Below are 13,060 nucleotides of genomic sequence, written 5' to 3'. Positions count from 1 at the left end.
CTCACAGACCCACCCATGAAGTGCACAGTGGACACACTTTTCACCACAACGGTGAGGAGCAAATTTATGAAGGGAGCCCTGCCATGCTTGAAGACTGCTGTGATTATTACTTTATGTAAGTCAGATTTGACAGTGAGAACTGCCCTAACTGATTTAAGACACCTACCTACAATGGGGCTGATTGGACTCTGAGGTGGTAGGCACCAAGTGGCAGCACTTAATCACCAAAGACAAGGTGGGTGTGGCTACTGTAAAGGACAGCACAGTCAAAGCCCTATGACTTGTATGGATTTACAGCTTTGGATACTTAGACATAGTGTCCTTAGGAGTGAAATGGATGGGAAATCTACTAAATATTTATTTGATGTGTACAAGCAGAAGAATTCTAGGTCAAGTGAAGGGCGGTATAACTCAAATTGCTGGAGTAAAAAGTCACGGCCCCTCAATCAATTCCTAGACTTGAGCCAGTTTAAAAATATACTATCTCTTGAATGAGGGGACACTGGGTCTCCTTAAGGAAGGACCCTACTACACTGCCAAAAGTTTATACTGTTAATCTTTCTTCTAGCCTTCCCCAATATGATCTACAGCTTTTTATTACAGTCACTATTCACTGGAGTAAAGGAAATAATCAGAATTTGGGGGGATTACTCGATACTGGCTCTAAACTGAAACATTCCAGGAGACCCAAAAAGTTACTGTGGTCCACTAGCCAGAGTAGGGGCATATGGAGGTCATGTTATTAATGGAATATTAGCTCAGGTCTGTCTCACAAGTGTGTCCAGCAAGTTCTTGAGCCCATCCTGTAATGATTTGCCCAGTTCCAAATTGCATAATTGGAGTAGATATATTCAGCAACAGTCAGAACCTCCACATTGGTTCTCTGACAAGTGGAGTAAGGACTATTAAGGCAGAAAAGACAAGTAGAAGCTCTTAGAACTGCTCTTACTTAGTAAAATAGTAAACCAAAAGCAATACTGCATTCCTGCAGGGATTGCAGAGATTAGTGCAAACATCAAGGACTTGAAATCTGCAGTGTTGGTGATTTCCACCACAATTCAACTTGCCTATTTGGCCCATGGAAACCCTGGTGGCGTAGTGGTTAAGTGCTATGGCTGCTAACCAAGAGGTCAGCAGTTTGAATCCACCAGGTGCTCCTTGGAAACTCTATGGGGCAGTTCTACTCTGTCCTATAGGGTTGCCATGAGTCAGAATCGGCTCAACGGCAGTGGGCTTGGTTGCTTTGTTTTTTTTGGCCTGAGCAAAAAAAAAAAAAAAGATGGATCTTGCTGAATGACAAAGGATTATCATGAATTTAATAATGTGGCCAGTCCAGTTGAAGCTGCTGTTCCAGATGTTGTTTCATTGCTTGAGCATATTAATACATCTGCTAGTATCTGGCCCAGCCAGTGTCGTCGAGTCAGGCAGCCATTTATCTGGCCAGTGCTTTTTTTCTCCATTTCTGTTTTGAAGCTCCACCAGAAAGAGTTTGCCTTCAGCAAGCAAAGCCAGGAATATACCTTCACTGTCCTATCTCACAGGTATATCAATTCTTCAGACCTGTACCATAATTTGGAAACCCTGGTGGTATAGTTGTTAAGTGCTTTGGCTGCTAACCAAAAGGTTGGCAGTTTGAATGCACCAGGAGTTCCTTGGAAATTCTATGGGGGCAGTTCTACTCTGTCCTATAGGGTCACTATGAGTTGGAATCAACTCAATGGCAGTGGGTTTGGTTTTTTTGGTATATCATAATTTAGTCTGAAGGAACCCTTATCACCTTTCCCTTCCACAAGATTACACACTGTTCCATTACATTGATGACACTATGCTGATTGGACCTAGTAAGGAAGAAGTATCAATGATCTTAGACTTATTGATAGGATATTTGTGTGTTGTTGTTGTTAGGTGCCGTTGAGTTGATTCTGACTCACAGCAACCCTGTATACAACAGAACTCAATAGTGCTTGGTTCTGCACTATCCTCACAATACTTGCTGTCCTTGAGCCCATTGTTGCAGCCCCGATGTCAATCTATCTTGTTGAGAGTCTTTCTCTTTTTCACTGACCCTGTACGTTACCAAGCATGATGTCCTTCCTCAGGGACTGGCTCCTCATGGTAAAATGTACAGAGTATACGAGATGAAGTCTTGCCGTTTTTGCTTCTAAGGAGCATTCTGACTGTATTCCTTCCAACACAAATTTGTTTGTTATTCTGACAGTCCATGGTATATTCAATATTTCCTCTCCAACACCATAGTTCAAAGCCCTCAATTCTTCATTGGTCTTCCTTATTCATTGTTCTACTTTCACATGCATATGAGGCGACTGAAAACACCATGGTTTGGGTCATACACGCCTTTAGTCTCTAAAGCGACATCTTTGCTTTTTAACACTTTCAAGAGGTCTGGTAGCAGATTTGCCCAATGCAGTGTCATTTGATTTCTTGACTGCTGCTTCCATGAGCATTGATTGAGAATTCAAGTAGAATGAAATCCTTGACAACGTCAATCTTTTCTTCATTTATCATTATATTGCTTATTGGTCCAGTTGTGAGGATTTTTGTTTTCTTTATATTAAGGTGTAATCTATACTGAAGGCTGTAGTCTTTGATCTTCATCAGTAAGTGCTTCAGATCCTCTTCACTTTCAGCAAGAAAGGTTGCATTATCTCCATATCACAGATTATTAATTAGTCTTCCTCCAATCATGATGCTATGTTCTTCTTCATATAGTCCAGCTTCTCACGTTATTTGCTCATTTTATAGTTTGAATAAGTATGGTGAAAGGATACAACCCTGATGCACACATTTCCTGGTTTTAAACCATGTGGTATCCCCCTTATTCTGTTCCAACGACTGCCTTTTGGTCTATGTAGAGGTTGTGCATGGGCACAATTAAGTGTACTGGAATTCTCATTCTTTGTAATGTTATCCATAATTTGTTATGATCCACACAGTTGAATGCCTTTACCTAGTCAGTAAAACACAGGTAAACTTCTTTCTGGTATTCTCTGCTTTTGACCATGATCCATCTGACATCTGCAATGATAGCCCTCATTGCATGTCCTCTTCTTTTTATTTTTTTTTCTGAATCCAGCTCAAATTCCTGGCAGTTCCCTGTCGATGTACTGCTGCAAATGCTTTTAAATTATCTTCAGCAAAATTTTACTTGTGTGTGATATTAATGACATTATTTGATAATTTCCACATTCTGTTGGGTCACCTTTCTATGGAATGTATACAAATATGAATTTCTTCCAGTCAGTTGACCGGATAGTTGTGTTCCAAATTTCTTGGCATAGACAAGTGAGCACTTCCAGCACTGCATCCATTTGTTGAAACATCTCAGTTGGTATTCTGTCAATACCTGGAGCTTTGTTTTTCACCAATGCCTTCAGTGAAGCTTGGGCTTCTTCTTTCAGTACCATCAGTTTTTGATTATATGCTATCTCCTGAAATGATTAATCATCGACCAATTCTTTTTGGTATGGTGATTCTGTGTATTCCTTCCATCTTCTTTTGATGCTTCCTGTGTTTTTAATATTTTCCTCACAGAATCTTTCAATATTTCAACTCGAGGCTTGAATTTTTTCTTCAGTTTTTTCAGCTTGAGAAATGCCAAGCATGTTCTTCTCTTTTGGATTTCTAACTCCAGGTCTTTACACATTTCATTATAATACTTTAGTTTGTCTTCTCAAGTTTCCTTTTGAAATATTCAGTTCAGCTCTTTTACGTCATCATTTCTTCCTTTACTTTAGCTACTGTACTTTCAACAGCAAGTTTCAGAGTCTCTTCTGACATCCATTTTGGTCTTTTATTTCTTTCCTGTGTTTTTGATGACTTCTTGCTTTCTTCATGTTGATGTCCTTTATGTCACTCCATAACTCATCTGGTCTTGGGTCACTAGTATTTAAGGAGTCAAATTTATTCTTGAAATGGTCTCTAAACTCAGGTGGAATATGTTCATGTTAGTACTTTGGCTCTCATGTACTTGCTCTAATTTTCTTCAGCTTCAACCTTTTTTTTCAACCTGAATTTGCACATAAGCAATTGATGGCCTGCTCCATAGTCAGCCCCTGGCCTTCTTCTGACTGATAATATTGAGCTTTTTCATCATCTCTTTCCACAAATGTAGTCTGTTTGATTTCTGGTGTTCCAAATGGTGAGGTCCACATGTATATTATGTTGCTGAAAAAGGCATTTGCAATGAAGTTGTTGGCCTTGCAAAATGTATCATGTGATCTCTGGCATCATTCCTATCACCAAGGCCGTATTTTCCAACTACTGTTCCTTCTTTCTTTTCAAATTTTGTATTCCAATCACCAGTATCTATCAATGTACCTTGATTGCATGTTTGATCAATTTCAGACTGCAGAAGTTGGTAAAAATTTTCAGTTTCATGATCTTCAGCATTAGTGGTTGGTGTGTAAATTTGAATAATAGCTGTATTAATCATTTTCCTTGTAGGCTTATGGATATTATCCTATAACTGACAAGGTTGTGCTTAAGTATGGATTTTGAGATGTTCTTTTTGAGAATGAATGCAACGCCATCCTCTTCAATTTCCTATTCCTGGCAGAGTAAACCATATGATTTCGCATTCAAAATGGCCAATACTAGTCCATTTCAGCTCACTAGTGCCTAGGATGATACTGATGTTCATGTGTTTCAATTTGTTTATTTATTTTTTTAAAGGTTAGTAGACATTGTGTGCTTTTAATAGCTCAACACTGGTAATACTTGATAATCAAGAGTAAATTAATAGGCTAACATTTAAAATGTATACTTTAGAGGCAGAGCCAAGATGGCGGACTAGGCAGACGCTACCTCGGATCCCTCTTACAACAAAGACACGGAAAAACAAGTGAATCGATCACATACATAACAATCTACGAACCCTGAACAACAAACACAGATTTAGAGATGGAGAACAAACTAATACGGGGAAGCAGCGATTATTTCCAGAGCCTGGAGCCAGCGTACCAGTCAGGTACGGCACAAGCACAGAGAGCTGCTCCACCCCCCTGAACTAACCCCGGGAGGGGGCCCAGTTGGGTCGCGTGGGTGGCGTGGGATGCAGCCGATAGGAGAAGTCCCTGGGAGGCAGCGACTGGTATTGGAGTGGGGCGAACAGCGTCCCAGCTGGGACACTCGGTCACGGCACAAGCACGGGGAGCTGCTCCACCCACCTGAACTAACCCCAGGAGAAGGCCCAACTGGATCGCGGCGGCGGCATGGCAACGTGGCTGGAGGGACGAGAAGTCCCCAGGAGGCAGCGACTGATTTTGGAGTCGAGAGTGCACCGTCCCAGTAGGGGAGCCTTGACGCTGGGCGTGGGGCTGGAAGCGGAGGATCTGACCGTGACTCCAGCGGGCCAGACCCCCTGGGGGCAATCTCCACACAGCCAGCACACATAGGTAATGCGCCCCGTGGGAATCTCAGATATAATAGTCATTCTAAGCAAGACAAGCAACTCTGGCTATATTCTGAGATGCTACTCTCCTATCTCTCTGTTCCCTCCCCCACCCTCCCCAGGCGGCTTCACTAACATCTGAATAGCCTGAGCCAGAGGGAGAACTCTGATAGGGATCTGACTGCATTTTTTTTTTTAGCGGATTTTCTGAAAAAACTAGTTTCCCAGTGATGGCTCGGAGACAACAATCCATATCAAACTGCTTAAAGAAGCAGACCATGACAGCTTCTCCAACTCCCCAAACAAAAGAATCAAAATCTTTCCCAAATGAAGACACAATCCTGGAATTATCAGATACAGAATATAAAAAACTAATTTACAGAATGCTTCAAGACATCACAAATGAAATAAGGCAAACTGCAGAAAAAGCCAAGGAACACACTGATAAAACTGTTGAAGAACTCAAAAAGATTATTCAAGAACATACTGGAAAAATTAATAAGTTGCAAGAATCCATAGAGAGACAGCATGTAGAAATCCAAAGGATTAACAATAAAATTACAGAATTAGACAATGCAATAGGAAGTCAGAGGAGCAGACTCGAGCAATTAGAATGCAGACTGGGACATCTGGAGGACCAGGGAATCAACACCAACATAGCTGAAAAAAAATCAGATAAAAGAATTAAAAAAAATGAAGAAACCCTAAGAATCATGTGGGACTCTATCAAGAAGGATAACCTGCGGGTGATTGGAGTCCCAGAACAGGGAGGGGGGACAGAAAACACAGAGAAAATAGTTGAAGAACTCCTGACACAAAACTTCCCTGACATCATGAAAGACGAAAGGATATCTATCCAAGGTGCTCATCGAACCCTATTTAAGATTGATCCAAAAAGAAAAACACCAAGACATATTATCATCAAACTCGCCAAAACCAAAGATAAACAGAAAATTTTAAAAGCAGCCAGGGAGAAAAGAAAGGTTTCCTTCAAGGGAGAATCAATAAGAATAAGTTCTGACTACTCAGCAGAAACCATGCAGGCAAGAAGGGAATGGGACGACATATACAGAACACTGGAGGAGAAAAACTGCCAACCAAGGATCATATATCCAGCAAAACTCTCTCTGAAATATGAAGGCGAAATTAAGATATTTACAGATAAACAAAAGTTTAGAGAACTTGCAAAAACCAAACCAAAGCTACAAGAAATACTAAAGGATATTGTTTGGTCAGAGAACCAATAATATCAGATATCAGCACAACACAAGGTCACAAAACAGAATGTCCTGATATCAACTCAAATAGGGAAATCACAAAAACAAACAAATTAAGATTAATTAAAAAAAAATACACATAACAGGGAATCATGGAAGTCAATAGGTAAAAGATCACAATAATCAAAAAGAGGGACTAAATATAGGAGGCATTGAACTGCCATATGGAGAGTGATACAAGGCGATATAGAACAATACAAGTTAGGTTTTTACTTAGAAAAATAGGGGTAAATAATAAGGTCACCACAAAAAGGTATAACAACTCTATAACTCAAGATAAAAGCCAAGAAAAACGTAACGACTCAACTAACATAAAGTCAAACACTAGGAAAATGAGGATCTCACAATTTACTAAGAAAAATGCCTCAGCACAAAAAAGTATGTGGAAAAATGAAATTGTCAACAACACACATAAAAAGGCATCAAAATGACAGCACTAAAAACTTATTTATCTATAATTACCCTGAATGTAAATGGACTAAATGCACCAATAAAGAGACAGAGAGTCACGGACTGGATAAAGAAACACGATCCATCTATATGCTGCCTACAAGAGACACACCTTAGACTTAGAGACACAAACAAACTAAAACTCAAAGGATGAAAAAAATATATCAAGCAAACAATAAGCAAAAAAGAAGAGGAGTAGCAATATTAATTTCTGACAAAATAGACTTTAGACTTAAATCCACCACAAAGGATAAAGAAGGACACTATATAATGACAAAAGGGACAATTGATCCGGGAGACATAACCATATTAAATATTTATGCACCCAATGACAGGGCTGTAAGATACATAAATCAAATTTTAACAGAATTGAAAAGTGAGATAGACACCTCCACAATTATAGTAGGAGACTTCAACACACCACTTTCGGAGAAGGACAGGACATCCAGTAAGAAGCTCAATAGAGACACGGAAGATCTAATTACAACAATCAACCAACTTGACCTCATTGACTTATACAGAACTCTCCACCCAACTGCTGCAAAATATACTTTTTTTTCCAGCGCACATGGAACATTCTCTAGAATAGACCACATATTAGGTCATAAAATAAACCTTTGCAGAGTCCAAAACATTGAAATATTACAAAGCATCTTCTCAGACCACAAGGCAATAAAACTAGAGATCAATAACAGAAAAACTAGGGAAAAGAAATCAAATACTTGGAAAATGAACAATACCCTCCTGAAAAAAGACTGGGTTATAGAAGACATCAAGGAGGGAATAAGGAAATTCATAGAAAGCAACGAGAATGAAAATACTTCCTATCAAAACCTCTGGGACACAGCAAAAGCAGTGCTCAGAGGCCAATTTATATCAATAAATGCACACATACAAAAAGAAGAAAGAGCCAAAATCAGAGAACTGTCCCTACAACTTGAACAAATAGAAAGTGAGCAACAAAAGAATCCATCAGGCTCCAGAAGAAAACAAATAATAAAAATTAGAGCTGAACTAAATGAATTAGAGAACAGAAAAACAATTGAAAGAATTAACAAAGCCAAAAGCTGGTTCTTTGAAAAAATTAACAAAATTGATAAACCATTGGCTAGACTGACTAAAGAAATACAGGAAAGGAAACAAATAACCTGAATAAGAAACGAGAACGACCACATCACAACAGAACCAAATGAAATTAAAAGAATCATTTCAGATTATTATGAAAAATTGTACTCTAACAAATTTGAAACCCTAGAAGAAATGGATGAATTCCTGGAAAAACACTACCTACCTAAACTCACACATTCAGAAGTAGAACAACTAAATAGACCCGTAACAGAAAAAGAGATTGAAACGGTAATCAAAAAACTCCCAACAAAAAAAAGCCCTGGCTCGGACGGCTTCACTGCAGAGTTCTACCAAACTTTCAGAGAAGAGTTAACACCACTACTTCTGAAGGTATTCCAAAGCATAGAAAATGATGGAATACTACCCAACTCATTCTATGAAGCCACCATCTCCCTGATACCAAAACCAGGTAAAGACATTACAAAAAAAGAAAATTATAGACCTATATCCCTCATGAACATAGATGCAAAAATCCTCAACAAAATTCTAGCCAATAGAATCCAACAACACATCAAAAAAATAATTCACCCTGATCAAGTGAGATTTATACCAGGTATGCAAGGCTGGTTTAATATCAGAAAAACCATTAATGTAATCCACCACATAAATAAAAGACAAAAACCACATGATCTTATCAATTGATGCAGAAAAGGCATTTGACAAAGTCCAACACCCATTTATGATAAAAACTCTTACCAAAATAGGAATTGAAGGAAAATTCCTCAACATAATAAAGGGCATCTATGCAAAGCCAACAGCCAATATCACTCTAAATGGAGAGAACCTGAAAGCATTTGCCTTGAGAACGGGAACCAGACAAGGATGCCCTTTATCACCGCTCTTATTCAACATCGTGTTGGAAGTCTTAGCCAGGGCAATTACGCTAGACAAAGAAATAAAAGGTATCCGGATTGGCAAGGAAGAAGTAAAGTTATCACTATTTGCAGATGACATGATTATATACACAGAAAACCCTAAGGAATCCTCCAGAAAACTACTGAAACTAATAGAAGAGTTTGGCAGAGTCCCAGGTTATAAAATAAACATACAAAAATCACTTGGATTCCTCTACATCAACAAAAAGAACACCGAAGAGGAAATAACCAAATCAATACCATTCACAGTAGCCCCCAAGAAGATAAGATACTTAGGAATAAATCTTACCAAGGATGTAAAAGACCTATACAAAGAAAACTACAAAGCTCTACTACAAGAAATTCAAAAGGACATACTTAAGTGGAAAAACATACCCTGCTCATGGATAGGAAGACTTAACATAGTAAAAATGTCTATTCTACCAAAAGCCATCTATACATTTAACGCACTTCCGATCCAAATTCCAATGTCATATTTTAAGGGGATAGAGAAACAAATCACCAATTTCATATGGAAGGGAAAGAAGCCCCGGATAAGCAAAGCACTACTGAAAAAGAAGAAGAAAGTGGGAGGCCTCACTTTACCTGATTTCAGAACCTATTATACAGCCACAGTACTCAAAACAGCTGGTACTGGTACAACAACAGGCACATAGACCAATGGAACAGAATTGAGAACCCAGACATAGATCCATCCACGTATGAGCAGCTGATATTTGACAAAGGACCAGTGTCAATTGGGGAAAAGAAAGCCTTTTTAACAAATGGTGCTGGCATAACTGGATATTCGTTTGCAAAAAAATGAAACAGGACCCATACCTTACACCATGCACAAAAACTAACTCCAAGTGGATCAAAGACCTAAACATAAAGACTAACACGGTAAAGATCATGGAAGAAAAAATAGGGACAATCCTAGGAGCCCTAATACAAGGCATAAACAGAATACAAAACATTACCAAAAATGATGAAGAGAAACCCAATAACTGGGAGCTCCTAAAAATCAAACACCTATGCTCATCTAAAGACTTCACCAAAAGAGTAAAAAGACCACCTACAGACTGGGAAAGAATTTTCAGCTATGACATCTCCGACCAGCGCCTGATCTCTAAAATCTACATGATTCTGTCAAAACTCAACCACAAAAAGACAAACAACCCAATCAAAAAGTGGGCAAAGGATATGAACACACATTTCACTAAAGAAGATATTCAGGCAGCCAACAGATACATGAGAAAATGCTCACGATCATTAGCCATTAGAGAAATGCAAATTAAAACTACGATGAGATTCCATCTCACACCAGCAAGGCTGGCATTAATCCAAAAAACACAAAATAATAAATGTTGGAGAGGCTGCGGAGAGATTGGAACTCTTATACACTCCTGGTGGGAATGTAAAATGGTACAACCACTTTGGAAATCTATCTGGCGTTATCTTAAACAGTTAGAAATAGAACTACCATACAACCCAGAAATCCCTCTCCTGGAAATATACCCTAGAGATACAAGAGCCTTCATACAAACAGATATATGCATGCCCATGTTTATTGCAGCTCTGTTTACAATAGCAAAAAGCCTGAAGCAACCAAGGTGTCCATCAACGGATGAATGGGTAAATAAATTGTGTTATATTCACACAATGGAATACTACGCATCGATAAAGAACAGTGACGAATCTCTGAAACATTTCATAACATGGAGGAACCTGGAAGGCATTATGCTGAGCGAAATGAGTCAGAGGCAAAAGGACAAATATTGTATAAGACCAGTATTATAAGATCTTGAGAAATAGTAAACCTGAGAAGAACACATACTTTTGTGGTTACGAGGGGGGGAGGGAGGGAGGGTGGGAGAGGGTTTTTTATTGATTAATCAGTAGATAAGAACTGCTTTAGGTGAAGGGAAAGACAACACTGAATACATGGAAGGTCAGCTCAATTGGACTGGACCAAAAGCAAAGAAGTTTCCGGGATAAAATGAATGCTTCAAAGGTCAGCGGAGCAAGTGCGGGGGTCTGGGGAACTTGGTTTGCAGGGACTTCTAAGTCAATTGGCAAAATAATTCTATTATGAAATCATTCTGCATCCCACTTTGAAATGTGGCGTCTGGGGTCTTAAACGCTAACAAGTGGCCATCTAAGATGCAGCAATTGGTCTCAACCCACCTGGAGCAAAGGAAAATGAAGAACACCAAGCCCACACGGCAACTAAGAGCCCAAGAGACAGAAAGGGCCACATGAACCAGAGACCTACATCATCCTGAGACCAGAAGAACTAGTTGGTGTCCGGCCACAATCGATGACTGCCCTGACAGGGAGCACAACAGAGGACCCCTGAGGGAGCAGGAGATCAGTGGGATACAGACCCCAAATTCTCATAAAAAGACCAAACTTAATGGTCTGACTGAGACTAGAGGAATCCCAGCGGCCATGGTCCCCAGACCTTCTGTTGGCACAGGACAGGAACCATCCCCGAAGACAACTCATCAGAAATGAAGGGGACTGGTCAGCGGGTGGGAGAGAGACGCTGATGAAGAGTGAGCTAATTATATCAGGTGGACACTTGAGATTGTGTTGGCAACTCTTGTCTGGAGGGGGGATGGGAGGATAGAGAGAGAGGGAAGCCGGCAAAATTGTCAAGAAAGGAGAGACTGAAAGGGCTGACTCAAGAGGGGGAGAGCAAGTGGGAGTACGGAGTGAGATGTATGTAAATTTATACGTGACAGACTGATTGGATTTGTAAACGTTCACTTGAAGCTTAATAAAAGTTAATAAAAAAAATGTATACTTTAGTAAGTAGAAAGTATATAAGTGATTTGGTAAGCTTGTGGAGAAGCTGACCCAGATACATAAATTAGGATATATGTTTCCATCTAAATTTTCTATTTTTAATTTGTTTACAGAATGTTTCATTGATGTTGTTTAATGTATACTTTCTCATTTGTCATTTTGAAAGCCCTTTATTGTAGAGATAATTTTTTTTTTTCTGACTTCAAACAGCAGTCACATTATTGGTGATTATTCTGGAGCTCCACATTGGAGAAATTCTATTTGCTCTTGAGATATAAATTTCCTTCAGTGTTTTGGAGGTAATGTTTTTATAATTTCTCCCGTATCTGGCGCACCGTCATGCATCAGCAAATCTGGTGATTTACTTTTCTTAGAATGTTGTGACATTGCAGAAGAGTGTGATGGTGTTCCTGCTCATCTCGAAGCTTCTGATGCGTTGGGTTTAGGGTTGTCAGTTCTATCAGGGAACTTTATTAGTGGAATATGTGGCTCAACTACCTGAATGATCCTCCTGGCAGACACCATTTTGCTGCCCATCATGACTCCCCAAGTAGGTGGCAGTTTCCAGAGCACTTGTGAGCCACACGTTCTATTTCTTTTTTGACGATTTCCAATTTTCCCAGATTCATATCATACTTCATACATTCCATGTTTCTGTTATTAATGGATGTTTTCAGCTGTTTTTCTCATTTTCAGTTGTGCCATATCAGCAAAAGAAGGTGCTGAGAGCTTGACTCCATCCATGTCATTAAGGTTGACTCTACTTTGAGGAGGCAGCTCTTCCCCTCTAGTATTTTGATTGCCTTCCAACCTGAAGGGCTCATCATCCGGCACTATATCAGACAATGTTCCACTGCTATTCGTAATGTTTTAACTGGATAATTTTTTTTTTTTTTTTCGGAAGCAGCCTGCCAGGTCCATCTTCCTTGTCTGTCTTAGTCTGGAAGCGCAGCTGAAACCTGTCGAGCATGACTGACCCTTCTGGTGTTTGAAATACCAGGAGCATGGCTTCCAGCATCACAGCAACGCACAAGCCACCAAGATATGACAAACTGACAGAGGTGTGGGGATTTGCATGCTAGAGGGTGGGATATTAATCTGGCAAAAATAGGGATGCCTTCCACCTCAGT

The 13,060-nt window shown here is 39.5% G+C and overlaps 1 pseudogene; it reads right to left on the bottom strand.

Moving 5' to 3' along the window:
- Nucleotides 1-11,986: 11,986 nt before the first annotated feature.
- On the bottom strand, nt 11,987-12,789 carry LOC100676899 (alpha-ketoglutarate dehydrogenase component 4-like; annotated as a pseudogene).
- Between the last annotated feature and the right edge of the window lie 271 nt (nt 12,790-13,060).

This window comes from Loxodonta africana, chromosome X (genome assembly GCF_030014295.1).
Source record: "Loxodonta africana isolate mLoxAfr1 chromosome X, mLoxAfr1.hap2, whole genome shotgun sequence".
NCBI lineage: Eukaryota > Metazoa > Chordata > Mammalia > Proboscidea > Elephantidae > Loxodonta > Loxodonta africana.
The sequence above is the reverse complement of the archived record's forward strand: the minus strand, read 5'-3'. Positions and strand labels throughout refer to the sequence as shown.